At 33.6% G+C, this 15,498-nt stretch overlaps 1 protein-coding gene across 3 annotated transcripts in view; it reads right to left on the reverse strand.

Moving 5' to 3' along the window:
* LOC117171284 overlaps positions 1 to 15,498 on the reverse strand; it is a 202,979-nt gene that overhangs the window by 155,542 nt on the left and 31,939 nt on the right. For 2 of the 3 annotated variants that reach the window (XM_033358431.1, XM_033358432.1), the window contains exon 2: positions 12,080 to 12,127. The gene's annotated coding sequence lies outside the window, so the exon portion shown is untranslated. Of the gene's footprint in view, positions 1 to 12,079; positions 12,128 to 15,498 lie in introns of those variants that run through there. The other variant, XM_033358434.1, reaches the window with a different exon arrangement.

Here is a 15,498-nt window from a genome sequence, read left to right on the forward strand (position 1 = left end):
GAAAGCAATAGAAACGTACTTGTAGAGGTTTCGATACTAACTGAAACCACCTATAAAATCAGAAAGGTGTATCAGTGACGCGGAAAATATGAACGAGTATGTGTATGTGTTAACTAGTATAAGGTCTTGATTTTCATATGAATAGTAAAATTTTGAGAAATTTAAGTTTAAAACCAAGTGAGTTTATATATTTAAACCTACACGTGCTAAATTTTACACACGTCTATTTCAAACCACATGTTGAAATGGAGACTAAAAGTGACTTTAACAAAAGCGACTAAGAATTTTAAAAAGTGACCGGCTTGTAGGCTTGAAGTAAATATTTAAAATCGTACCTTTTCAAGGTATGAACATTTCGAATAAAAAAATTGATAATTTTGATAATTGAAAATTTAAATTGCCAAATTCAAGCCTCGAGGAGTAAACGGTTTAACAACTAGATTTTAAAATTCAATAATGAAAGTTAGAAGTGCTTAAAACTGCAAAATTCATCTTTCGAACTTTCTAATTCTTTTTATCTTTCATAATTTAATATGATATCAAGTGACATTTAAAATTATTAAAAAATTTTCTTACTAAAATTACTAAGCATCGAAAATATAAAATTGTTTTCTCAGTTTAGAAATATTCTCGGTTATTTCCCTGTTATTCCGATTATGCGGCCGCCATATTTAGACTATATATTTCGAAAGTTGTTATTTAAATACAAAATAATATTTTCCGCAGAATATTCTCTCCTGGAAGGAGACTGCCGAGTTTCCAGTCAATAACACAAAATGTTGATTTTCCTCTCTATGCTAAAACTTTGATCTTCGTCCACATCATCCTTTATTGAGTTAGAGATTATTAAGTTGTGGTTAGGCGTACGAGAACTCCCTGAAGTGTGCATTGGGTACGGTTACCAGAAACCTACCGGGAGTAGTATAACAACAAATCATAAAGCAACTACACGTTGCAGCTGGGCATAATTGTAATTGGATATTTCAAATGGCAAGTAATTTCTCGCGGCAATCGGTTTATGGAGATGATATTGTCTGATAGGAAACTAGAAGTCAACGCACTAAACAGCAGCGATTCTTGTTGACTTGTCTATCGCTGTTAATACACTGGTTGTGAAGCAGTTATTAAAGACTCAACAAATAATAGTTACGACTAGGTTGATTTTAAATCAGTTGTCTATACACGATGCAAAAATCGCAGTCGGAATTAAATCCTAAGAAATATGATCCTCGTATATTTTCTTGTTTTTGTTTGCATTCCTCTTTAGTATATATACTTGTTTGTCTTACAATTAGTTTTTTCATCTTTCATGAGGATAAAGTATATGGTAGATTTATCCAATTGACTCTTTTATTAACAATCCTTTATTTTTTTATCATTCTCAGATGATCATTATAATAGAAGCCGGAAAATATATTTAAGGGGAAGTCGTCTTCGGGACATGAAAAGTATCTCATTATCATAAAATAAGCTAAGAAGTTTGCTAGTTGGGTGGATCAGTTAACATCTTTTTACGACGTACTGCTCAACTTCTTATATCCGTTTGCTTTACCCCATCTACGCTGAAGGATCATGTTTTCATTAATAAGCTTATTATGTGAATATTTCATATAAAATTTATAGTGGAGAAAAGTGTATTTTCATTTTTTAAACGTGACCTTAATTTTAAATTAAGAGGAATGAACTGTTGATGTACATAGATACTAAAAGTGAAACGTCAGAATTTAATTAGAATCGGAAATACGGATCGTATTATGACCATGCCGACGTTGGCACGTGTCGAGCATTTTCAGCGACCCCTGAGATTTTGAATTCCAGAACGTGACTCGCAAGCTCGGCGTATTCCGTCTCGAACGTCAGAAGAGAGGTGCCGAGTGATAAGCAGTTAAACTCGACATTGCTCGTTGCTATCTCGCCTAGCGCTTTCCTGTAATTTCTTTGACTACCTAAAGTACCCTTCACTTATTCTTGCTCTAGAGCATACTTAGGTTGAAAACTTCATAACCACTTGCAGAATTAGTTAGAATGGCCTTTAACGAAGTTTTCCCTCAGAGGAATTTTTTTTTTCATATTCAATGCAACCATCTTGAAAAAAAAGAAGAACGCCTGCTTGTTCCCTTGTAACCACTCAAAATATTTATATGTATACAGATTTCGGTCGATTTTGTACTATTGTGTTTGTACTATTGTGTGCGGTGTTCATTGCGGAGTAGGCTTTATAGCAAGTATTATAAACATCCTACAATAAGAGGGTGTTGCAAAAGATTTCAGAAAATTTTATAAATATAGTGAAATAGTAGAACAATATTCCAGAAAAGTTTAAAATATTTCAGAAAATTCCAGAATAATCTAGAATTTTAAAGGATATTCTAAAATATTGCAGAATATTCGGGTACATTCCAAAATTCCATTATACGTCACTCTTCATTCTTTGATCTTGCAGTCTCCAGAATTTTTAAGAACATTATAAAAAGAATCAAAAATATTTAAAAGCATATATAATTTTTATGACAAAAAGTAATCATCAAGTTTTTTTTTGGGAAAAAATGATCGTTTTTTGTACTTTTTGTAAGAAATATGGATGTCACTCTTTATATGAAATATCTCTCATTGGTAAAAATCAATGATAAATTTGAGTATAAAATTTTACGTAGCATAATACAAGCAAAAGAAAGCAAAAATATGAAAAAATGTTATGGAATAATTGAGTATGTCCTTATCAACTGAGGCATTATTCAAGAAGTAAAGAAATTATCCACCTACATCAGATTATTTTTTTACCCTGTTTATAAAATAATCTCATAAAACGCAAGAAAGAGTTTCATACGTCTACGTCTTTCCACAATAAGGTGTAAATAGAATGTCGCTTAAATAATATTCTCGGTGAGTCACTAGGTCACTATATTCTCTAGCTAAAAGCGATAAGCTTTTATCTCTGAATGACGTACTATATTGCTCTCAGTTGGATGGTTGTTTCGCAAAGCTCTTTAAAGATCCGGGGATTCGGCTCGTTTCACTTGGTGATAAAAAGGGTGAAATATAAACAAAACAAATCTGTATCACGACTATGGCAGAGCAGATCAATCAATACCAATCATTCAGAAAAAGATTTGTATCATGTATGTTAAATCAACCCATATAACAAAAAATAGTAATGTTTTATATGAAAAAGATATTTTTCTAGTAGTTTTGATTGATATGGAAGTAGTTTTAAGCAGAACGAAGAATAATAAAAATAATTATTTAGAAAGAAGTATATGACGGAAGCTTAGATTCATCTTACTTTGGCGTTTACTTGACACAACTATCATAACCTAGATCTGCTTGTCACATGCTGATAGGACTGACATGTATTCGTTTTTCTACAGCTTTAATGATTAGCCTAACGTTTCACTTGCATTAAGACTGTCCTAAATTGCTGCTAGTGGTATCTCATCCGTTTCAATTTGTTTGGTATCAGAAGTCAAGTGTTATTAGATATTCTTCTTGAAAATGATGTAAATATGTTTTAGATTTCTCTCAGACTCCCAAATTATCAGGTGCTGCATCTAAAGACTGATTATTAGATATGCACAAGATCTCTTCAATGTCCAAACAATTTAAAAAAAAAGGTCAGGCTTCATGCAATAGTACTCGGCAAAATCTCACATTTTAAATATAAAACCAAGATATTGTAATTCAATTGCAGATCATTTATTATTTGGGTCCGTGGGCCAAACTTGAATCCTGAATTAAAAGGAGATGCTGAATCAAAATCAGTTTGAAAATTCGCAAATTTTGTAGGATTGGACACGTATTCGTAGCTCATAAGATGGGCTCACCTTTGGGAAACTTCTAGAAAGCTTGACCTAGGGTACAGGTCACCATACGTGTCGCACAGAACAGTCGTGTCTTGTCTCCCTTATCAGCCAAAGACCTTCTAATTCTAAGAAGAAAGGGTCAATGTTCCAGGAAAAGCTCGTGAATTGCAAATCCCTCTCCATCCGAGAACTGACGTCCGACGAGCGTGAAACGTCGTTAATCACAGCAGGATTCGGTATCGAGTTTCATCCCCCGTGCGCGAACCGTCGACCGAATACGTTTGCTCGACACTCGGTTTCCACCTGGCGAAGGTTACAACGGAACAATCTTCGTAAATTCTCGCCTCGTATCCAGACTGCGGCAACAAAGGTTCCGTTTATTGAGAGCATTATCGTCGTTAGCAACGATGGCGTGGCTCGTTAATCTCATAGGCTGCTATGACCGCCGGCTGCATGTCTCAGGATGGATAGATAGCGAATAGTTAGACTTCTTCCGAGAACATTTATCAGTTCGGTTTTATCATGTGTACTTTCCGACCAGGCGTCCTGCGAACTGACCTTCCTAACATCAGCTAACATTCCCAACTTCTTCAAGAATCTTGTAAATCATTCCCTATAACATAATTTTCATCCAGCTCGAAAGATCTACCATAAACTATCAGAATTTCAAATTTATTGCATCTCCCGTTTCTTTCTTTTAATCTTGGTTTAAGTGCGTAACTTGATCGGATATAAAGGGAGAAACTCTAGTATAATCAGCTCCATGGGTCCACTAGATTTTCCAGCTCGGCGCTATAAACTTCGCACTCTTTTCCTACGAAGCCTTTATTTCCCACCAGGGAAGAAATACTAGCAAACGTTTTGGCGACTCCTCCTCGTTTGCTATAAAAGCTGCATCTTCTCCGCGGTAATTAATGATCATCCATTAAGGTCTATAATATCGTGTAAATGAAATCCGAAGAAGTTCGTCGAATTTTGGTGCTTCTGGTAAGTATTATAGTTGAGCGGGATAAAACGATGAGCCGCCAGTCATTGCACAATGTACCGCGATTCGAACGACACGATGAATTGGAACTCATAAAAGTCTGTAGCTTGTTTTTGTTGGGAAAAATGAATTGTGTGAAATGCCAGCAATACGTGGATGATAAAAAGCAATAAATGACGAGCAGTAATATTTGAATTAATGTAAATTTGTTTTGCAACCTTTGTTTTAAAATATAATAAACCTAAAATTGATTTCCAGCTCAAGGGTTTATACTCCTGTATAATTGTTTTCAAACTAAGAGAGAAAATAAATAGTGAGTAGCGTTGGCTTTATTTATACCTAGTCAAGATTTAGTAAGGAATTAATAAACAGCACCAGTAAAATTTTCTAAAATGATTTATTTTTTCACTTCTGAAAAATCTTCCGGAACTTAGATTGTTAGATTTAACCTGCTATGATTTGATCTAAGACATTAAACATTCTCAATTAATCAAAAATTCCGGTGTGAACGAGGGTGAGAATAATTTTCGAAAACAATACATTTTTCATATTTTTAACAAAATCTACTTAAAATTCGTCCAAAAAATTACGTTTGTCTTAATGTTTATTTCGACATGTAAGTGTGAATACTAAGTCTACTTTGTCATTTAAACTCATACTATTTGAAACTGTAACAGTCAATAGATTTTTTAAAAAATTTTAATAGCCACCATCTTGGTATATTTAAAAATGTGTAGACTTTCGAAACAAAACCTATTTTCTGAAGCCAAACTAGTCATTCAAGTAAAGTTTGATAACTTTTCGTTGAAATTTATTAAAATTAGCTTAATTTTAATATCGACGGGACCGCCATCATGGATTATTTTCAAAAAATTGGTGTATCGAAGCTACATGCAGTTGAAAAAAACAATTTAATTTTCTTGTTGAAATTAAATTTTTAAAATTTTATTTGATGCCAAGTTTGATTTTTTCATAATTTTGAATGTCTTGGAACATTTGGACTTAATGGGCCGCGTTTATAGATTTTCTTTAATCTCTAACACATATATCTAAAACTTACATAAAACTAATATTTCATCATACATTAATAATAACTACGTTAATATTTTGCGAAGCTTCACATATCTTGTCCAATAATTCAATATTATCAGAATGCACTAAAAATTGGTATTGGTCAGAATTTAAATCTAGGACTTAGTACAATGTTTTTATTTTTTTTTATTTGGATATCTTCAAAATTATTGTGGAATTTGTCCCTTTAAATTATGCAGCTAAAGCTATATTACAATTTCCACATTGAAAAACATTTTGCAAGAATTTTGTTACAAACCGGATGTTGTAAATGCATTAAGGAATAATTCTTCTCGATGTGAAAAGCTTCGACGCCAAGTTCTCGTGCTGTATATATTTGAAAATGGAAATGGGAAAATTCAATTGCGAATAAAAGCAATCGTATAAAAGCGAGTTGAAGAAACTACGATAATCTGATAATCGGGAAGTGCATTGTCCATTTCCAGAATGAAGTAACTGGCGTATAAACACAGCATCGCATCGTTACCTCATATCGCCATAGTACTTACCTTTCAAGAACTCGTTTTGCCTCGTGATCAGAATGCCAATGTTATAACCTACACATTCACTGCGTGCCGGCATGCGGTTCTCCTGACGTAATAAGGCAACCCGTTCACGAAATACTTTTTTGGGAACAAGGCCGCAGTGACCGGCGTTTATTATTATGCGAGGCTCGAAGAAAATTAGGTACCTGTGTTCAACGGTAGATCCGCGACACAGTTGATATGTAGGACAAAACGTGACTTGGTACGTTTTATCGGCCATTCCAGATCAAATCGGAACGAGCAATCTCTCTTCGCCTTCTCTGCCTCCGTTGCAAATCATGCATGACAGTATAGTATAGTATTTGCTAATGTGCAACTTTAACACTCATTCAATATTAATTTACTCGTACATCGCACCAGGAGCTCACAATGTCAGTTAGAATTACGGTCCTTGGCACCATATAACCAAATTAAGGTTTCATTGCAAAAAGAACCTTATAGTCTGACATGAAAGATTTTTCATACGTGAAGGTAAATTATTTTGCCACCCTTGAATTCTATGGTCAAGCATTCATGTGACGCGACTTTCAGTATGCGTGTGATTTTGTTCTTGTTATAAATCAAGGAAGTTTGAACATCACGCTAAAATAGAAATGATTTACAAAAATAAACTTGGTGCTAAAGCGACGAGTAATTAATATATTTATCATGAGTAAAACTTATTCAATCACTTTATTTTTTACTGTTCCACTCTAAGTCCCAATGAGTCATATGTTAATCCAAATTCGTTACAGTAGAAAAACCAATTGCCACCCGTATAGAAAGATGTAAATTATTTAGTTTTAATTTTCAGTCTCATATAGTTATTCAATACTTTATTAATAACGGTTTCCCCTCTGGAATAAATTGATCCAACTTTATATCAAAATCTGACGTCTTGGAATTTAGTGTGTCATAGAATTTTCCTTTCTCGAGTTTATATGTATGTAGGTATATTAAGTATTCATTAGAAGGTGCTTATGGAAAGAGTAACGTAATACGTAAAATGGTGATGAGTCACGATGATGTGCCAAAGTCCTCAGTTTTGCCTAGGGGTTATTAACCTGTTGACTTTTTCCTCACCCAATTTTAATACGGGCATAAGTATCTCGTTTTTCATGAAGGGCTTTTGTACAAGGTCTCTCTTTGATTTTGAAGTGTATAGTACATATACCTGCTGCATACCAACCTTCCGGTGGTCAAGCAATGGTCGCGCTTAACGGGTTATAATCGGAAACACTCGTAACTCCGCTTCACGTGACAGACCAATGTCCCACAAAACAGGACTTGCGGATGAGCCCTATCCATATTCATCCTCTGTGCTCAGAACATCTCACCGCACTAGTGGGTCAGTACTACTGACCGTTACACACAATGATTTAGTAATGAAATAATACGTAAATAAGAGCCGAATTGCGAATTCTTTTCAATAAATTGCTTTCTCTCTTCTATTTTCTATCATAATATTTATGTATTTCAAACATTCATTTTTGGGGCATTGCAAATTAAAAATCTTTTGAATATCAAGTAGCGATAGATTGTAAGGAAGCGAAATTTAAAATATAAGACTATGAAGGTATCATTTTTCAGTACACGCTACCAATTATCATCTGCTCCTAATTGTATAAAGTTAAAAAAATGTATTGGAAACTGAAAAATCACTGTACAAGATTTTTAGAGATTGTCCATGCACCTCCTACTTCCTGCTCGGTCTTATTGTACATAAATCAATCAAATAGTAAGGCGAAAATTATTTCAATTAATAAACATTAGGTGCATTAAAATAAAAATACTTTTTGTCCGTATACTTTGTGGAAAATAACGATGGCGTGAGACAAAAATGTAGAAAAATTTTCGAACATTTCAGAATTTATAAGTATCTTTATTTAAAAAATTTTTTCTACGATTCTAAAGTTTTAACTTCTACCTAAGAATTTAATAATTTCTCAAAGAATAAAAACTGGTTCTTTATAATTTGTTTTTTCCAATATAATTATTGTTATTTAACTTCAAAAATAAAAATGAATAATACGAAAATCGTGATTTCTAGAAGATTTGAAGGTTTGTAAATAAAAAAGTTTTCTAACGCTGCCACCTATATTTTTTCTCACATGCATAAATATGTACTCAGCTAATATCGCAAGATAATTTTTTTATTTACACTGTTGTTTAACTTCATAAAACAGTACTTTAATGATCTAACTAGTATCGGTACATTTCCAAATAGTTTCAAAATTAAGAAAATGAGTTAAAACTATTGAAAAAATGAGAATTTTCTTTTAAAATGCGAATGCCGCTATATTATACCTTTATCCTTTAACATACAAATTTTTAGTGTTTCAGAAATCTTTAACTTTCCCACAAATTTAGAAAATGTAATAAGCAATAAACATATAAATATAATTTTATTTTTTTAATAAAATTTTTAGAATGTTGAAAAAACTGCATATGTATGGAATTTTTAAAATTTGTAGATTCTGAATGTTATTTTTAATTCAGTAATTAAAAAATTAAGTGTGTTAAAGTTTCGTACTTTTAGCCTGCGTAATTTTGCCAATTCTAAAATAAAGTAAGTATTAAGAGTGAGAGTTTGAATAAATTACTGATATCTTTATTTCCTCGCTTTAATCCGACCGCAACCCAACCACTAGCCTAACAAATTAAACAAAAAAGTAAGTATATAAACGGTTCCTAATGCGTTCACGAAAAGTACCTAAATTTTTTTATTAAATATCTCAACTTTACGGCTTTCTTCCAGAAGATCAAAAAACAGAATCGCGTACCGTTGGCGACCTGATAGAATCCAAAAAAACAACTATTTTCCTTCTTACTAAACGACTTGAAAATAGTTTATTTTCATCAGATTTCCAAATCATCTAAAACCAAAACGCATTTTTCCCCCATTCCCTGCAGTTTGAAGTTTTAATATTTGTCCCACGTGTTAAAAACCTCCTTAACACAATTTCAGATCAACCGGAGATATTCAAGAAAAACTGTTTTTGTCAATCCGCGCTGACAGGTATGAGACAGATATTTGACAGGTATTTGATTTAAAAGAAAGTTCAATTTCCTTAAAAATTATTTTCCTGAAAAACAAATAGATTTTTTCTAAGAATCTAGTATTTTAATTGAAACTTTTATATTATTGCCATTTTTTAAAAAATATCTACTAGATTATTACAAGGACTAAAGTTATTTTTCGGGAAAATTATTTAAAGAGAAATTTAATTTTCTGATAAATGAATACCTACCGCCGCTGCCTTATATGAGCATTTCAAAAAGTCGTGCATATTTTCTAAGCTAATCAATCATTCTGCAGTCGTTGATAACACAATATTTCAATACATTAATAATTTCCAACGAAATATAATGAAAGTTGAGTTAAGTCGAAAGTTTATGATTCACACTTGTAATAAAAGGGCGTATAATAATTTACTTCAATTACCAAATAATTTCGTCCTTTTTGCATTTGATTATTATAAACTATTTCAATTTTTATTTGCAGCTTCGTGAGACGAGTCCAACGATATAAAAATCTATATTTCGGTAAAAAGTTGAATAAAAGAAGCTCTTAACCGGTAATACAGATTTATTCTAATATACCGGGCAGTAGAAAAATCGAACTATATTAGGGTGGTAAAATACAATTTTATCAATTTTAAACTTATTTTGCAAAGTAATAGTGTGGGAATTCTAATACTAGAAATAAAGATCTACATTCAAAGCACATGGTTAGTAAAGTTCGTATAGGTATCGGACACTTATAATGCTCTACTATGGTACGAAGAATGGGTACCATGAAAGATCACAATCCATATTCATCAACAGGACCATACACGGTAGCAAATTGTTCCTATGCGTCAGCAGGACGGACCGTTACATTTTGTAGTTTGATGGCGCGGGCTATCGAACGTTGCTGGTTACCGGTATATATATATACTGGCACGGAGATACGCGTTTATAATTCCTATGAAATATCATGAAATATAAGCGTTCGTGTGTAAAATTATTGTAAATGTCGTTAGGATTTCGGCCTTATTGGCTCTAAAATATCATAAATGAATGAACATTCACAGAGACAAACAGATGAAAAGAATAAAAATAAAAACATACAATACAGTTATTTTATGAGATATTCAAATTAACCTTCGAATATAACAGCCCTTGAAACTGTCGTATGTTACAAAAGTTTATGCTTAAGGGTTAGAAGATTGATGATCAAAGATAAACAACGGAAACGTTTATGAAATAACTAGTGACCTGTTCTAAAATAAATTATCCTGTTTATAAGCACTGTTTTGCAGTTGGCGAGAAATCGATGCACTATTGAACTAATAACTTCTTTGCTGTTGGAAATTCTAAAAAGTACGCGTGAAGCTAAAAGTTCGGCAATACGTTTCACCTTCAACCCGGACTCGTTTATGATGCTTGCCTACTTACGCTCAAATGTCGCGTATCTGCGGTCGCATTCGGTCTCGACTAAATCCGGTGTCATGTGAATCACATTAGAATTCTGGTTACGATGTAAGTTAGCGGCTTTTTTATTTGCAACAGCAAGACTTGCACTCTGGATATAAGAATTTTTGGAAGGTCGTTGTCGAATGAGTTCAAAATGATAAGAAGCGAGTCTTTAAATGATTATTCAGTGTTTACCGAAAGCTATCTTGAGATATCATTTCAGTTTTGATCAAGAAACTTTTTTTTTTACGAAAGGATTGAATTTACCGAAAGCAGAACACAATTTACATTAAAATGCTGTAGAGTATTTCACCTTTGTTAATAAAGAGCTAGATATCAGTAACATTCGTGAGATTTCAATGACGGGAAATTATATTCCATAAATTAAATTGGAAAAAAAATATTTTTTGAATCAAATTAAAGTAAATTGAGCAGATAATGATATAGTAGGATATAAGCACTGAAGTAGGAAGAGGAAGTTGGAAAATAATGATAAAAAAAATACATGTAATAATGGGAGAAGGAAACAAGGAACGAAGGGAAGTAAGACAATAAGGTGATATTGTTGATAGCGGAAGTTGTAGTAATAGACGTGTCACGAACAAAGAGAAAAAATATTTCGTAACAATATTCATATAAAGTAGGGTCCGTTAATTTATATAATAAACTTGGAAATGCAGTAAACATAGAAAAACCATCAGAACAAAAAAAAACAGATGAGAGCAAGAGTAACAGAAATTAGGAGAGGAACGGTAGCCAAGGTGTGAAGTAAGAAAAGCGAGAGGTACTAATAGACATACAGTTTATGGTACAATTTATACCAACTCTCTGCTTATTACAGCACTCTACGAGGAGTTCTGAGAGTATTTGGCTATCTTGTTTACAATCTTGCACATTATTTTATTTGGAACATTATTTTTACTATGTTTAATAAAAAGAAGTTGCGAGAATAGCTGCATGGTTCGAATTATAGTGAATATTAAAGTTGGGTTTGTTTCGGATTCAGATTTGAACATACGTCGGTTTAGAAATATTAGTTTTAAGACGATGAATTTCAGCTTAATTTTCATAGTTTTAAGCTGCTGCGATTTTACTGGCATACTTGTTTGAAGCAGATGTGACATTATTTTAAGGCAAATATGTAACTCTACAAACATCGATTGCCGAAAACCTTCCCACAATATGACTTTATATTCAAGGATTTAAATGATATATAAAATTAAGAAGGCAGTTAATCTTACCTCAATAAATATATTGACACGAAGTGTGGTAAAAAGAATCACCTGCAACTAAAAATAAAACATTACATTAATAGGTGAATAGCAAATTGTGTACATTTTTAAAATAAAAATTTCATTAATACTACCTTATCATCACGAGATGTGACAACTTCTACCAAAAATTTGATCACAGCCATTTTGCTGTCAAAATACGTGTTCATAGAATAGGAAGTGTCACCTCTTGTGGCGATAATAATTAATGATTGATGAAATACTAAAAAATTGTGTACATATAGTAAAGAAATGTTGCTAAAAGTATTTCTAAAGTGAAAATCTACATTTTCTACCATATTCAACAACATGGTCTTGAGACGCCCCGGCACACAGTACCAACGAATTCCTCGCAAATAATGGGAAGAGTAGACTGTAGATGGAAATTATTTTGAATTGAAATCCCTAGGAGTTTTATTTACAACAAAATTCTATTTACGCCAAGAAGGTATTCCTCTGCAGTTTCGAACTACATTGTCAACTCTAGAGAAGGACCGAGTGGGTAGGTTAATACAAGAAGGGTTCTCAACGCAGATAAAACTTTGAACCGATCGATGGCTTGAATTTACATTCGCACAGGGAGCGATTTAAAAAGTTTCTACGGTTTTCACCCACTTCCATCACATCCACCCTGTTGACCACTCTCTTCGGACTGGTTTCGCAATGCCTCAGTAGTACTTACTTCAGATCGCGTCCTTCGCGTGCAATTTCCAACTACACTTATATCCCCTTCGTTCCCAATAGAAGAGGGCGAAACTCTCTTCTTCTCTAGAAGCCCCAGTGTACAAAGAGACATCTGAAATTTTACCGAAAATGTCACGTTACGCGAAATTAATGGCGTGTGCGCTGAGAATAAAGTGCCCAGGCTAAGGGAAGGGGTCGCTTCTCCATTCTCGCTGAGATACATCCACACTAGGATATGCTTCGGATTTTCGCTGGAATAGCGGTAGGGTGCCGAGCGGCGTAACTGCGTTTAGTAAACACAACAGTAAGTTACGTCGTGTGGCAAACGACTCCTCCTGTGACAAACCGAAGTTTGATACGTGCACGAGCACCCTGCAGCTTCGTGGCTCCTCTTATAGTACGCCTACATCGCTTGTTTACCCGGAAAAGCAATTACGCTCTCAGCGTAACTGCCACCCATATCGTCGCCCACTCTCCCACCGAGTTTTCTACTTTAATCCATTTTTTTAGTGCCTAATAATTAGCATGTGTCCGCTTCGCGATGCATATAATTTTTGAGCTAAGGGCAGTTCTGCACTTACAGGTTCAAAACATTGTCGGACTCAAAATATCACTGGCGGAAGAGAAAGAAATTCTGGTGAAAGCCTCTAGTTTCACGGTTAATCGCTGGATTAGTCCTGTCAGCGGCAAATCACTATTGAGTTAGGGATTTGACCTAACGCGTTTTAATGGAGAATCTCAGTAGTTTGCAGTCCTATAACTTTTGCCAATTATTCTTGGTAAGCCATTCTCATGAATGAGATGCTTACAGTGCTACTGCTTTTTTTCGCCTAAAACTGTGACCTTGATGATTTTATTTGACAAAACATTAAACATACTACTCGCCATTTTACTGTGACGTATAAGATTAATTACAAGGATGATTCATTTAAAAATAATCCACTAGATAGATGAGATGAAGAAATAGAGAAACATATTTATTATCAGGAAATGAGATATTTTAATTAATTTACTGGTTCTAATGACAGTTTTGTTTGAAGCAACAACTCTTTTTTGCTTCTGGGAATGCGACTTTGAAGAATTTATTTTCCAGATCGTTAAACAGCTAACCAGCTGGATAACTGCTGTTTAAGGTTGCAAGGATGATTTACTTTTAAGAAATCTACTTAGCTTTCATTACCAATAAAAACGCGATTAAGAAGTTAATAAAATTAAGTCCGCAAGTAGCTCAAAGACTTCATGATAAGGTTTCAATAGATCCTACCAGATTTTCCGAGACTTTACCTTATTTGATGTCTTTTGAAGTCATGAAGTAATCATTTTCTATATGTAAAGTGCGATATAGTTATCGATTATGAGCTTTAAGTTAAATGTGATCGCAGTTCCTGGTGGATTGAACTAGATATGAGAACCCCGGGACTTGGATTATCACTGATCGTGCAGTGGCCTGTCTATCACTTTGTCAACATGTGCATAATCTGATGCAGTTCTCCCGTTAAATCATGTAGGCAAGTACATTCCTGACAATCAGTAGCGTTGCTTCGTACGTGGCTGCATAACGGACGAGCACTGAACAGTGTAATCGGCTCGATTGATTCCGCGGTAATTTAGTAGTCGAAGCAAAGAGCCGCTAAACGCGTGATGGCTTCTATAAGCTTCCGATCGTTTTGCAAGGGACCTCGCTGCCCTACTCTCTGTTCCTGGTAATTAATACCGTATTGCAGAAAAAATGAGGTAATTCGACTTAACATTTTAGCATGAGAACATATGAATTCGGTTTTCTTTTGCGAAATATGTAAATCAAAGGAGTTTGTTTCCTCCTACAAGTTTTATAACAATTATCGTTTACAGTCATTTATTTCATTTGCCTTTCCCTGAAGGTAACAGTTTTCATATTTAGTACGGCCCACGCATAAGGAGCCCAGTTGATGTAAACGTTACAAAATGACGCGTTGTTTCCCCGCGGGCTGTTTGCTATCAGTGGCTGATAATCATCTTATGAGTGTACGTTGCGCTCCATCTCCGCTCTCGCATCAGCTTTGACACTAATTGTGCAAGTAATATATACAGTCTGCTCTTTTTTTGCCCATAAAACTTCTGGTGCTTCCAAAAATACTTCATAAACATTTCCTCTTTTCTCTTGCATTGCCGGCTGAATTAATTCATATCAATGGCTTACAGATACACTTGAACTTTTCAGTAAAAATATAACAACATTGAATTAAACCTTTTTAAACGGGAAATATTAAAAATTAAAACTAACAAATGCAATTTCTGTTCTATAAAGTTTCAAATCTAGAACTTTTAAAATTAGTGGTCTCTAAAACTACGCGCTTTTCAAACCAAAAGTGTTTAAAATGAAACAATACCAATATCAAGGCCATACATTAATAATTAATAAATTAATAGCATTAATAACTGTAAAGCTCAGCAACGCTTAAAGTTAATTCAGACCGTTTTGAGTTGAAAATTCTTTAAATTTAAATATTTATCATTTTTTAACATTTAGAAATTAAAATGTTTACATCTCAAATGTTTTCAAGGCGAAATTATGCTATTGTCTGTGTTAAACTATTTAAATTTTCAAACAAACAATTGGCAGGTGAAAACATAGTTTTTAAAAGTCTTTGATTAATAGTTATAAAACTTAACGTCGAAATCGTTCGATTTCCAATGATGACATGTTTTTCAGGCTGGGCTTTTAC

Source organism: Belonocnema kinseyi, chromosome 4, assembly GCF_010883055.1.
Source record: "Belonocnema kinseyi isolate 2016_QV_RU_SX_M_011 chromosome 4, B_treatae_v1, whole genome shotgun sequence".
NCBI classification, from domain to species: Eukaryota; Metazoa; Arthropoda; class Insecta; order Hymenoptera; family Cynipidae; genus Belonocnema; species Belonocnema kinseyi.